General features: G+C 47.9%; 1 protein-coding gene and 1 long non-coding RNA gene across 4 annotated transcripts in view; both read left to right on the forward strand.

Moving 5' to 3' along the window:
• Positions 1–13,490, forward strand: part of BTBD11 (BTB domain containing 11) — a 337,966-nt gene that overhangs the window by 149,819 nt on the left and 174,657 nt on the right. The window lies entirely within an intron of this gene.
• Positions 6,148–12,425, forward strand: LOC108581114. Its single transcript, XR_001892966.3, has 2 exons — positions 6,148–8,486; positions 9,110–12,425. It is a non-coding gene; the product is annotated as an uncharacterized LOC108581114 (long non-coding RNA).

The raw sequence follows: 13,490 nt of genomic DNA on the forward strand, positions 1-13,490 counted from the left end.
CAACACATCAAGACCCAGCTATATCATGATGCACTCAGGGATCCAGAGAAACCAGCTTCTTGAAGCAAAGTTCATTTTTTCCTGCCTTTCTCTGTCAGAGACACGGACTTTTGGGCAAAGATCAGGAGAAAATGCTTCTGTTTACATCAAAGGTCGCTCCTTTTGTTTACTAAGGACTGTTTCCCTGACCGCTATTAAACAAACAGCAGAGGCTTGGCTGGCTTCAGAGGGCTCAAGATGTGGCCACCAACTGATGCCGCCAGATGTGACCCGCCTCCACCAGGAGACCAGAAGAGGCCCCCCTCTCCCTATGTGCAGGAAGAAGAAAAGCAGGGGCCTGCAGAGACCCCTCATCATTGCCTTGGCTTGAAAGATTCTTAGACTTTGCTGAAACTCATCCACGGTTTTCACAACCAAGAAACGCCACAGTCATCCTCTGCTCCCTGATTTTAGCTCATGAGCCCTTCCTGAGCTGAGGTCAGCTGAATCAAGAGCAAAATGTGCCTCCCAGAAGGCTGGGCAGCAGGGAACTGGTGTTGTATTAATCAAGCAAAAAAGGGGAAAATCTGAAGACCAAGCACTGCCTGGCAAGGTGAGCTGGAGCCAGCCGGCTGGGGTGTTTATTTTCCGCTTCTGTGGGCCTGGTAGGAGGTAGGCACTCTTTTCCCTCTTATGCTGGGAGAGAGGGAAGCTGGCCAGTCAGTGGCCTTGTAAGTATGAAGAGTTTAAAGGGGCTCCAGCTTCTAGCAGGGGACCACCAGGACCACAGGAAGTTGCAGATAGCCAGAGACCTGCGTGTGAGTAGCTTGCTGCTGGGAGCTGCCAGCTGGGCGTGGGAGACTTTGAGGATGACCTTGAAAACCAACAATGCTGCTTCAGAGATCCACTGTGGATGAGGCTGGGTGAGAGAGAACCATCTATAAAGATGGACTGCGCATTATGAGCTGAGAGGCATTCCGTACTCAGTGGAAGGGAGCGCCTATTTCTTAATAGTCCACAAGTATTTATTGAGCACCTACTATGTGTTAGGCAGTGTTTTTGGCAAAGGAGATATAAAGACGAACAAGATAGGAAAAAATAAGTGAATAAAGACATAAATACTATAACTTCTGATGATGTTGAGTGCTATGAAAAAAAGTGGAGCAGGATATAGGGGCAGAAATGCAACCCATTTTCTGGGAATCTTAACCTGTGATGTGTTGCAGCAGACACGAGCCGGGCTGTGTGACCTTGAAGGCTCACGTCCGGGTCACACACCCATTCTGTGCCTTAGCTTTCTCACCTGTGAAAGGGGGATGATCACTGCAGGGATTTCAGAGGTTCGATAAATAACACCTGTCTTCCTATACCTGCAAAAGCAGGCAGGCAGACGAAGATTAACAACATCCCTTTGTTGATGGGTGAGGGCTGGGTTGAGGGATGTGGCTACCTGTGGGGCCTGAAGCAAGTTTCCGAACACAGACCCTGGCATGAGACACCGCAAATTACCCCACCCCGGCCACTGGCAGCTCTGGACGGCCACAGGCCTCCCCTGCAGACAACTGCTTCTGATGGGACCCCAGAAGCAGAATGTGTGTTTTCTGTTGGTGGTTGGCTCCCAAAACCAGAAAATAGAGGCGGAAGGACGGGGCTGAATTGAGCTTCCTCTCACCCTTCTTGGTCTGCCAACTCACCAATAGAGGCGTGAATGCGGCACCAGGCAGCCCGGGGTTCAAATCTTGATCTGGCTTTGCCCTCTGCTAGGTGCAAGACCTTGAACAAACTGTCCGGCCTTTCTGAGACTTGATTTTCTCATCCCTAAAATGGGAACAGCACTGACACCCATCTGATGGGATTCCTGTAAGGAGTAAGTTAGGTGACGCATCTTGGTTACTCAGGGCAGTGCCTGGCACGTACGGGGGCGGAGAGGGTGAGGCATCAGACTGGCTCGTTCTTAAAGAAGCCCTCAGCTCTAAAGCACAAAGCCATGGAGTTGAGGTCCCCCCAGCAGCAGGCAGCGCCCACCTTATAGGGTGGTTGTGAAGATTCGACTGGTTAACATAAGAATAGTGCCTGGTACACACGAGCACTTATTAGGTAATAATAGCTTGAATCATTTGAAGAAGTGTCAATATTCCATTATTCTTTATCTACAAAAATGGCAACTTCAAATGGTAAACATAACCCTCCCCTCCCCTCCCCTCCCCTCCTCTTCCGTTCCTGACACAGAGTCTTGCTCTGTAACCCAGGCTGGAGTGCAGTGGCGTAATCTTGGCTCACTGCAACCTCCACCTCCCGGGCTCAAGCGATTCTCATGCCTCAGCCTCCCGAGTAGCTGGGATTACAGGTGTGCACAACCATACTTGGCTAATTTTTGTACTTTTAGTAGAGACAGGGTTTCAGCACATTGGCCAGGCTGATCTCAAACTCCTGACCACAAGTGATCCACCTGCCTTGCCCTCTCAAAGTACCGGGGTTATAGGCATGAGCCACTGCACCTGGTGGATCCTTGTTATTTCTTAGCAAGGTACTTATGGTAGGGGCTCAATAAATATTTAGTTCCTTCCTCTCAAATGATCTGGTTGGGATGAGCCCGTCTGGGGTCCCAGGGAACACTGAGAGCCTACCCTCCCCACCCTCACTCAGGCCCAGTGTCCTTTGCCCCGAGGAGGGCCTGGCTGGCCAAGCCACCCCCACCCCCAGTGCCGCGGTGTGGGCAGTGCAGCCACAGGAAGCAGCATGGACCCTTCATAGACCGGGATGCTCCCAACTTGTCACTCGGAGCAGAGCACACTGCCATCTGCAGGGTCACCACTGGGCCTCGTCCCTTATCATGACTGCTAATTAAAGACAAAATTAACTGACCCTGGCCTGGTGGCACCTCTCCCAACGCCTGGCTCTGGCTGGCTGGGCCTCAGTGGGGAAGCGCTGCCCCTGATACTTGGGACGGTGGCCAGAGCAAAGGGGGTGGACTCCCACCCAGAACGGAGAAGGTGCCAAGCCATCTGGAAAGCTGGGGCCAGCCCGACACCTCACCGGCCAGCTGGGAGAAATGAGATCTTGGGCCAATCTGGGGGTGACAAGAAAGGGAGGGTGAGATGCAGACGACTTACTCCCAACTGTATCCCCAGCCCCTTAGAACAGTTGTCGCTGTCAGAGAGAACAGATGTAATGTACTGAGCATGCCAGGCACGAAGGGGGCTTTTGATAAATAATAAATTGCCGCGTGGCTTGATGGATGGGGCTGCAAGTGCATAGTCGGTGCTCAGCATTTTCCTCATACATTTTCAGAATAAGGGACCCCTCTGTCGTGCTTTGAGTCAGGTGTTATTCTTAGCATTTAAATATATTCATTCAATGGTTCTCACCAGGACTCTATAAAACATGTTATTTCCCCAATTTATAGATGAGGAAACCAAGGCACAAAGAAGTGAAGTAACCGTCACAACGCTACATAACTAGCAAGTGGTGGAGATAAGAGAGGTCACAAGATTTAGGAACATAAGGGATTATGTGGGTGAACCTAATCTTCCAGAATTGGTTTTTCGTCTTCCTGGAATTTTAGGATTGGGTACAGAAGTAGAGGCTCCCATTGCAGGTCAAGAAGAAAAAAAGAGAGAGGAGAAGAGAGGAGGTAGTCGCAGTAAAAATAACAGCTTGTAGATATTGAGCCCTTACTGTGTGCTGGGTTCTGTACCCAGCCCTTTCCCTGTTTCATTCTATTTAATCCTTAGAGTAGCCGTACTTTGAGGTTGGCGTGAGCTTTGCCTGCAATCTGTAACTTTTACAAATGAGGCACATTGCAAAATGATCCTGGCATCCCTGGCAGGAGACACAGCAGCAGCTTCCCCTCCACGACCCCCCAGGTCAGGCTTTAAGGTGGAACACTGGGACTCCCTGGGCTGCCCATGCTGATGCCCACAGCAGGGTGAGCTCTCTGTGCCTCAGTGTCCTCTCTATGAAACAGGAGGAAGAACGCCCCTCACAGAGCCATGGTGAGGCTCAGGGGCAGAGGGGGCGTTAACTCTGCCCCCATGCCTAGAGTTCAGATTATGGGCTCCCTTGCTCTGAAGCTTTCTACATGACTGCAAATTGACCCCAGACCATGAGGCTCCCTTCTTCCCCCTCGGATCTGGTTAGAACCCCCATCAAGAGGCATAATCTCCTTACTTTTCAGATGCAGAAAGTGAAACCCAAGGAAGGGGTGACTGGAACCTAGGGCCCCAGCCCAATGCAGTCTCTGGGGCTCCTGATACCTCTTAAACCTAAAAAAGGAAAGAGCTGGCTACCATCAGGGAGGATACTGGGGACAACACACCGAGGGGCTCTTGCACATGTCTGGGGTGACAGAGCCCAGAACACAGCCTCTCCATCCATCCCCATTATTTCTGCAGCAGAGGCAGGTTCAGGCTGGAGAAGTTCCAGAGCAAGGCAGTCACAGTGATGAAGAGCTCGGAGCAGCTGGCATGTATGTGTACACATGAACCTTAAAGGCCTCTTGGATCTAGGAAGATAAGGGCCAAAGGGAGCTACCATGGGAGCTTATAAAATGACAAACGGAACCAGGGAAAGGACAGAGCAAACACAGGACCAAGGCACCCTGGCCTCTCCAGGAGCCAGGAAAAGTCAAAGCCCAACAAGCTATAGGGAGCCCCAAAAACATGGACTCTGGGGCCAGACTCCCTTGGTTTGAAGCCCTGCTGTGCCATTGATTAGCTGTGTGACCTTAGGCAATTCGGTTGGTCTCTCTGTTCTTCAGTTTACATCTGTGAAATGGAGCTAGGAAACAGAACTTCCCTCACAGGGATGCTCTGATGAGCAAATGAAATACTACCTGAGAAAGGCTTAGAAGAGTGTCTTGTACAAACATAGTGAGTGATGTACGAGCGTCGGCTGCTACTGTTATCAGTACCACACCAAGTGGGAATGTCCGCCATTCAGTTCCCCAGATGTGTATTATCTGATGGAGGCCTCATGGTGGAAAGATGAATGGTCACTGGAGGAGCTCACAGGCTGGTGGGGACAAGACATAATGACAGATTTCAGCACTGAGGGTACCGTAAGGTTTAGCCAACTCCAGGGATGTTCAGTGGGATCATTAGAGGAAGTCAGAGATATCTAGAGTGTGACCTTGGCCTTTTGACCTCCCTTAGCACTGTCATCAGAGACAGCTCCACCAGGCGACAGAAGCTGTACCATTCCTGTGTCCTTGCTTTATAGAGGAAGGATAATATGAAGGCCCCAGGTGGCCCAGGGAACAGGCGAGGCCACAGTAGGCAAGGGGCCGAGTGAGGACAGAGAGGTCCCATGTGGCAGCTTTGTGGGTCCTTTGCACCTTTTTCTCTTTACATTTGTGAACTTCTCTGGGGCAAGATTATTTTTTTAATTGAGTGTAATATACATACAGAAAGTGCACACCTCAAATGTGTACAGCTCAGTGCCTTTGTACCGCCTGAACACACACCTGTGAACCAGGCCTCGGATTAAGAATTCGAGCATGGCCAATCCCCCATCCTCCCTCCAGTCACTACCACTTCCCACGTGCAATGCTGTCCTGACTCCCACAGCACGAATTCATTTCACCTACTTTTTTTTTTTTTCTTTTGAGACCAGTCTTGCTCTGTTGCTCAGGCTGGAGTACAGTGGCTGGAGTAGCTGTGACTACAGGCATCTGCCACCTTGCCCAACTAATTTTTGTATTTTTAATAGAGACAGGGTTTCACCATGTGGGCCAGGCTGGTCTCGAACTCCCGACCTCAGGTGATCTGCCCACCTTGGCCTCCCAAATAGTTTCACCAGCTTTTGAACTTCCCCTAAATGGACTGATACAGTATACTGTCTTCTGTGTCTGGCTTCTTTTGCTCAACGTATTTGTTTGATTCATCCATGTTATGTGGTGGCTATATTTTATTGTATTTGGTGAAGAAACCATACATTCTACAAGTGGCTGGGCATGAGGCCATTTCTTTTTTCTTTTTTTTTGAGACGGAGTCTTGCTCCGTTGCTCAGGCTGGAGTGCAGTGGCATGATCTCAGCTCACTGCAACCTCCGTCTCCCAGATTGATTCTCCTGCCTCACTACAGGTGTGCACCACCATGCTTGGCTAATTTTTTGTATTTTTAGTAGAGATAGGGTTTTACCATGTTGGCCAGACTGGTCTCAAACTCCTGACCTCAGGTAAGCTACCCACCTCGGCTTCTCAAAGTGCTGGGATTACAGGTGTGAGCCACCGCACACAGCCAAGGCCATTTCCAGTTTGGGGCTGCTATGTACCGTGCTGGTGTGGACATCCTAGGGCATGTTTTTCGTGACTGCACCCAGTCCTGGGGGCTGTATATCTGGGAGCGGAATGGCTGAGTCCTCTGTACTTGACATCCAGCATGGGGCTGGAGAGGAGCCACCAGCCCACATTTATTGAGCATAGATTCCCAGCCAGACCCTGCGCAGGGCTCCCAGCTGTCTGCCACCGCCGAGAGCCACCTCGGCTCACTGTTTCTCTAATGAGGGTGTGACCCTGAGTCAGGCCCCTGGGACAGAGCAGCATGAAAGATTTATAACACGATATCGACACATTTAAGGGAGTACTGCTCCAAACAGCAGGCTGTTTCCGAATGATTAAAAGCCATGGGAAGCAGGGATGCTTGAGCAAAGATTAAGAAATCAAACCCTGTGCTCTTCTGAATGGGCTCAACTCTGGGGAAAGCAGGCTGGACCATGGATGCTGGGAAGGGGAGTGGCTGGCCACAAAGGGAAGGGGCGGCATTGGAGGGAAATCCAGAAAGACTGGAGATGAGAATGCCCCTGGAAGGACAGGTAGGGAGGAAATGGCCAAACATACATGGAATGAAAGAGAACAACAGAAAGAGCCTTCACTTGTTATTACATTTTACCAACCTTTAGCACAGTGCTTGGTTCCAGCTTCTTAAGGCAGCAGATGCCCTGCGGAGTGAGTTTAACACAGACAACTGGTCTACCCCCTCCCACTGAGTCATATTCTTCAGGTTGGGGCTTGAGAAGCAGATAGTGCAAGCCCCAGCAGTGATTCTGATTTCCAGCCAAGTCTAGAAAACAACTGTTTTAAGGGACCAGGGCCATCAGCCCACCCTAGGTCCCATCAAAAAGGGACTGAGCTCTCCTGACTCCCAGGGCCCTGACTCTCCTCCTGGTTTCTTTGGCTCTCCCAGCACTGAGTCTGTCCTTCACTCTCAGGGTGATTTTTTAACCATGCATCCTGTCTGGCTGCAGCATTAACTCAACTCAGCAGTGAACCTCCATCCTGTCCCAGCTGCCTCTGGCTGCTTTTAAATAACCCCACTTCACTTTGACCTCCCTCTGGTATGTTTTAAGGGACAGTATCTCCTTGGACCCGAGGTAAGGAAGCAGTCTGTGTGTGCTCATGGGTTCGTAGTGGAGATCTGACTTGACTTTGACCTTTCTCAGCCTTAGGTGCTGCACCTGTGGAGTGGGAATAATGACACCTAGGTCATCAAGTTCTCAGGATTACCAAAGATGTAGCAGGCATGAGATGCTGCACACAGCTCACCTGACCAGTCAGCTATCCAGAGTAGCCAGAAACAGTATCCAAGGGGGAGTATAAACCATTTCCATCACCTGGGGCATGTCACAGCAGCCTCCTGCCTGGTGGCCCTGCCTCCAGTCTTGTCCCCTCAAGTCCTTTTCCACACAGCTCACAGAGGGGCCCTTGTAGAACTCAGATCTGACCCAGACCCTTTGTGCACTGGAACCCCAGGAGCACAGGAGCTAGGTGTGAATCCACAGCTTCTCTGGGCTCAACCAAAAGGTCGGGACTTTACATGGGTTATTTTGTTTCCTGGTTACAACAAACTTATGCAGATGGTATTGTTCTTTTCTTTTCTTTTTTTTTTTTTTAATGAGGAAACTGAGGCACTAAGAGCTCAAGAATAAAGTTGGACCTTATACCCAAGGCTGACACGAAAGCCCTTATCTGTTCTCTGGCCCTCTCCTATGTGCCCCTGGCCACTGTGGATGCATTTTTGACAACAGAGCATGTCCTGCCAGCTGAAGGTTGAACAGTGCTTCAGGTTAGAACCTCCTGGCCTGGCCAGAGAACATTTTCACATCTCTTGAGGCTTCTGGAGCCCATCATGTTGCATCTGAAATACTGGGGTTGTTGGTACTGTGATTAAAGCTGCGGGTCACAATGCAGCAAGATACAAACATCCGCCCCCTGGCAGCTGGGGCCCTGATTTGCTTATTTTGCAGCTTGAAACCACCACTTCCTTTGGTAGGCTGGGGAGAGGTTTGAGGGAGGGCAATGTGGGGCTGGCTAGCCTGGCCCCCGGCTGTCTAGGCCGTTCGGCCCCTTGCCTGCCCCTCCTGCTGAGGCTTCCTGGGGCACAGTGAAATGTCAGATGAGCTGGGAGCTACCAAGCTGGGTCTCTACCACCCTAGCACCTCCTTCTAAATTGTGATCTGGAGACTTTGGTTTCCTGAAAAACCAGAACTTAAAGTTGTCAAAGCCGAAGGTGAGCATCTCAGAGGCATTTAATCATCTAATCCTCACCTTCACCTGGATTTAGTTCCACCTCCTTGTTTGCCTGGAGGTGAAACCTGGATGTGTCATACAGTCTCCAAGGGTCTCAGTTTTTCCATCTCCAAAAATAGAGATAATAAGGCAGAAATGTAGTAAGTGCAACTTGAGTGTCAGGTATATCCATAATATCAGTTCTGTCACTAGACCTATGGGACACCTGACCCTGCAGGGAAGGGGAGGGTCAGGAAGTGAAGATGATCAAGATAGGCTTTCAAAAGAGGCAATGCTGGGGCTACATTCTGTAGTCTCCATGGAAATTAGTGGACCACAGAGAGCCAGGATTGCAGGCAAGTGTCTGCTCTCACTCCCATCCCCAAGCGGACCATGAGCTCCTTGAAGGCAGGGAATGTGTGTGTCTGAGGGAATGCATGAAGTGTGTGTGTATGTGTGTGTGTGTGGATTTACTTGTATGCCAACTCATGTGTACATAAACACACATATATGCTCCTTATTCATTTCATATCTATATGCATGTAGCCGGTATGATATTCATATAGTAGGTGCTCAATAAATATTTGTTGAATTGTGCTGAAGAAAAGCAACTCTGTTTTCTAGCTGGTGGAAGGGGGTCCAGCTTTTGGAAGAAATCTACATCAGGTATGTCCACAGGACTACTGGTGCTCTGTGCTGGCTCCTCGGGGACATTAAAATAGGTCTGTGCCCCGTGTCTGAAAATACTGGGCCTCTGCACTTAAAGTCAAGGCATTGGTGTGCATGCATTGGAGGATCACAGAAGGCCAGTTCCACCTCTCACGTCTGACCCTGTGACTGAAGTAAGGTCAAAGGGGTCTGTGGCCCCCCTCCTGCTGTTGCCTGTAGCATGTGTCTGTGATACAGAGTTCAATGGGCAGGTCAAGAGACATCACTATGAAAAACAAACAAACAAAAGGCAGACTACCTCCTTGTTAGTGTGAAAATGACAAAGAAAGCTGTATTTCTCAGGGTGGGAGGCCATGTGGGTTCGCAGGCACTGACACTAAGACTTGCCCCTGCCAGATACATCTTTTGAGATGGGAATTTTAATCTATCAGTACCGATGGGCCTTTGGAAAGAAGGTGCTAGGGTGTTGCCATGAAGTTCATCCTTGTGTGTGCTTTAGAGTGAATGCTATGGGTATGTTATCCTGCTATATAGGTAGACCTGGAATTTTTCAAAAACTTAAGCTCAAAACCATTGTTTTATTTTATGCTAGTTTATTCTATTGTATTGATTTGATTCCATTCTATTTTATGCACCAATATGCACAAAATAGTTCTAAAAAGGATTAAAGTTTACTTATGCAAGATAAACTAAATGTGAACTCAATGACAGAGATAAAAGAAAAATGAGAGTGAAGACACAAAAATAAGCCAGAAACAAGATGCATCTTTAAATAAATGATATACCATTCTATACAGATGCTTACTCTGGTGAACTATAAACAAGACTCTGAGCTTCCGGGAAGGCATTAGGATAAGGAAAACCTAGTCAGTTGTACTGTTCCAGTTATCATCAAACAAACCTATTGATCAGGACAAGCAAACCATGGCTGATACTGAGACCTGAGGGGAATTTCCTCTAAGCCCTTTGGGAAGAAGACCGAGTGTGGTAAAGAACAAGCTCCCTAGAAAAAATCCTTACAGAAAGTCCAACATTGCATCAAATGGTTCTGTCCACTGAGCGAATATTCAGCATGGGCCTTCCTCAACACACAATTCAGAGAGACAGGTTATGGCTCAGATGCCCGGATCTATCACTCCTACAATTGTGTCAGTCCGTTTAGCACAGGGATTTTTGTGTCAGGGCTGAAACTACATGCAGTTATTTTAAAACTGGTGTTAATTATGTCATACATGTCTTACACTTTAAATTTTTAAGGAGATGGTCTTATTTGAGTTTTGAAAGCTCTGACTGTTGGATGGAGAGGGATTGGAAAGGGCTCAAACTAGGTAAGATGGTCAGGCCCATAAAGTGAAGAGCTACATGGGTCTAGTGTACTGCGATGCCTCCCACGCCTAGTCTTGCATCTGGCACACAGTAGGTGCTCATGGTAGTTGTTTGTTGAATGAAGGGCTAGGGATATGGATTGAATAGTAGTTTGATAAACAAATTAATAACTAATTAAAGAAAACAATTAATCCAGGTGCATTAAGATAGTCATAGTGGACACCTGCTGAACTTTTTCCATCTTATGAAGAGTTTAAATGATGAGGCAATGTCTTGCATTCAGAAAGAACTGGATCTTAGGTAATAGTCCAGTTTATCCTCCGCCATCCTCATTTTAATATGCAACTAGTATATTTGGCATGCAGGGAGCTTGAAACCCCTCTCATCTCACCCCTTAGAGAGAGGACCCTGGTCTCATCATTATCTAGAATCCAAGAGTTGCTTCCTTGCCCTGACTGAGAAGGATTCTCACCATCTCAGCCACTGACCCCTCAAAATGGCCCTCAGGCCCCACTAGCTTCTAGATTTGTCCCAACACACACCGAATCAGGAGCAACCTTTGATTTGCCTGAACCTTCAGAACTGTGGAACTAATGGGGGAAATAGGACTTGCTTGAGGTTCTTCCCAGAGATGTCCTAACCCTGCCCTCCCACCTCCTTTTCCCTCCTTCCCATAAGGTATTTCACAATGCTTTGAGAAGGAACAGGTTTTGAAAATTGTGCTGCATGCATTTACTTTGCCCAGGGAATGAATGACACATCTGGGCTCCAGATGTTTTTCAGTCCTGCAGAGTGGTAGCGAATTTCAGGTGGTTGTAAGCAGAGCTCAGACTAAACACAAAGGTGCACACAGCCATGCATAAAGGCACCTTTCAGATTCCTCTGGCTTTTGCCACTGTCTTTTTTCCACCTGGGATGCCCCTTGAGCTACTTGGTGTCTCTGTTCTAAGAGACATCACTAACACACCCCCTGCTAGGGCACGAGGGTCTTTGGTACAGTGAAGAGGTGCCCAGGGACTGAATCCTAGCTCAGCTCTGTGCTCTCAGGCGAATTATCTGCCCTCTCTGCATCTCAGTGTCCACATCTGTAAAAGAAAGCGAATGGTCTCCACTTTATAGGGCTGTTGTGAAGGATTACAGAGCTAATGCTTATAAAATGTTTAGGACGGGGCCTGGCAGATACTAAGCACCAAGTAGTATCTGTTATTATTCCTAGTTTCCTTCTTCTCTGGAGATCGCTATGGAATTAGAAGTTGGTCCCTGTCCCTTAATTGGTCATTATTATTTCACCTTAGCCCTATGTGACCATTTTTATCATAATGTCTCCCCAGAGCCTAATAATGATGGTGATGATCACGCTGAAATGCATTGAGCCCCTTCTCTGTGCCAGACACTGTGAAAACCACTTGACATTATAGCCTGTAGGAGAGCCTATAGCTTGGCTCAATTTCTGACTCAGAGTTTAGTGCATACAATGATTCTTTGATGTAGGCACTATGATTAGCCCCACTTTCAGCTAAGGAAAAGAAGACTTGGGAGGAACTGAGAAAGCAAATGGTATCTAGGACTTGATCCAGGATAGCCAGCCTCAGATCCCATGCTCTCAACCACTACTTAGAGATTGAGAAATAACACAGCTAAATAAAAAACTCCTGGTATGGCATACAGACGGAACAGACAGAACATATAGTGGCACATGCTATAGGGTTTGCGTTACAGACTACTGAAGGAGGTGGACTTTGAGCCAGGCCTTAAAAAGTATGGAGAGTAGGATGGGGAAAGGCATTCCAGGTAGAAGGAATGGCATGAACAAAGATATAAAAGCTAAAACCCCAGAGAATGTTTAAGCACAGAAGTAGTTAGCATTAGCTAAAGTATAGGTAGGTGGAAGGCTAACATAGCACCTGAGTGTAGAGGGCATTGCACGACCAAAAAAAAAAAAAAATTATCCTATAGGAAACAGGGAGCTGTAGAATGCTTTTGAGCAGAGAAGAGCATGCCCACAGCTGTGATCTAGAAAGATTAGCCTGGCAGAGGAATATCAGGTGGAGAGATGGGACATTAGGAGATCACTGGATTTGGTGATGCCTAAACTAATGAGATATTCCCAGTGTTCCAGAAGCAAGACTTGGTGAGGAAGATGATGTGTCTGAAGTCACACAGCTAGTGAAAAGTAGAGCCCAAACTCTAGTTAGATCTTCTGACTTTAAATTCTGTATTCTTTCTGCTATACCAAGCAAAGATATAGCTGATCCCGTTAGAAGATCTGAAAGAATTCAGTCTCATGAACTCTAAAGGGGCATGGCTCTAGTTACAAGGGGTCTGAGGACTCATCAACATTATATGCAGAACGGGGTGTGTGTGTGTGTGTGTGTGTGTGTCCTGTGAGCATGTGCACAAATGGGATCGGTCATGGGAGATGGCACATGCATCCACGTTTTAGTGTCCGCAAACACAGTGACACACCACTGTGAAACCTCAGGAGTCACACCAAAATGTGAAGCCCAGAATTCTTTAGGAACTCTGCCTGCATTACAAAACCAACAGTAAAAGAAGAAAAGAGACAGATTGATTGATTTCAGTGGGAAGAAGGAAGGGTAGAAGTTAAATGAACACTTGAGGCTTAAGAACCAAGTGTCTTCTGGGCAGTCAGCCTTCTTTAAAGCAGTGGTTCTCGATGACTAGTGATTTTGCTCCCCAGGGGACAAGTGGCAATGTCTAGAGACATTTCTGGTTGTCACAACTGGGGACAGGAATGGTGCTATTGACAATAAATAATTATCGGACTCATAATATCCATAGTAACAAGGTGGAGAAACCCTGCTTTGGAGGAAGAAGAAGTCTTGACTTCTAGCACAGAGCTGAACAAAACCACTGGCCTTGTATCTTCAGTGCTCAGCTTCCAGAAGAGGCTGAGGGCTAGTTAGCCTCCTATGGAGTAACAGGCCTATGTATGGTGAGCAGAAGTCTTTATGATTTCCATTAACCCTCAGGAATGGATATAGGCCTG

Source organism: Papio anubis, chromosome 9 (assembly GCF_008728515.1).
Source record: "Papio anubis isolate 15944 chromosome 9, Panubis1.0, whole genome shotgun sequence".
NCBI lineage: Eukaryota > Metazoa > Chordata > Mammalia > Primates > Cercopithecidae > Papio > Papio anubis.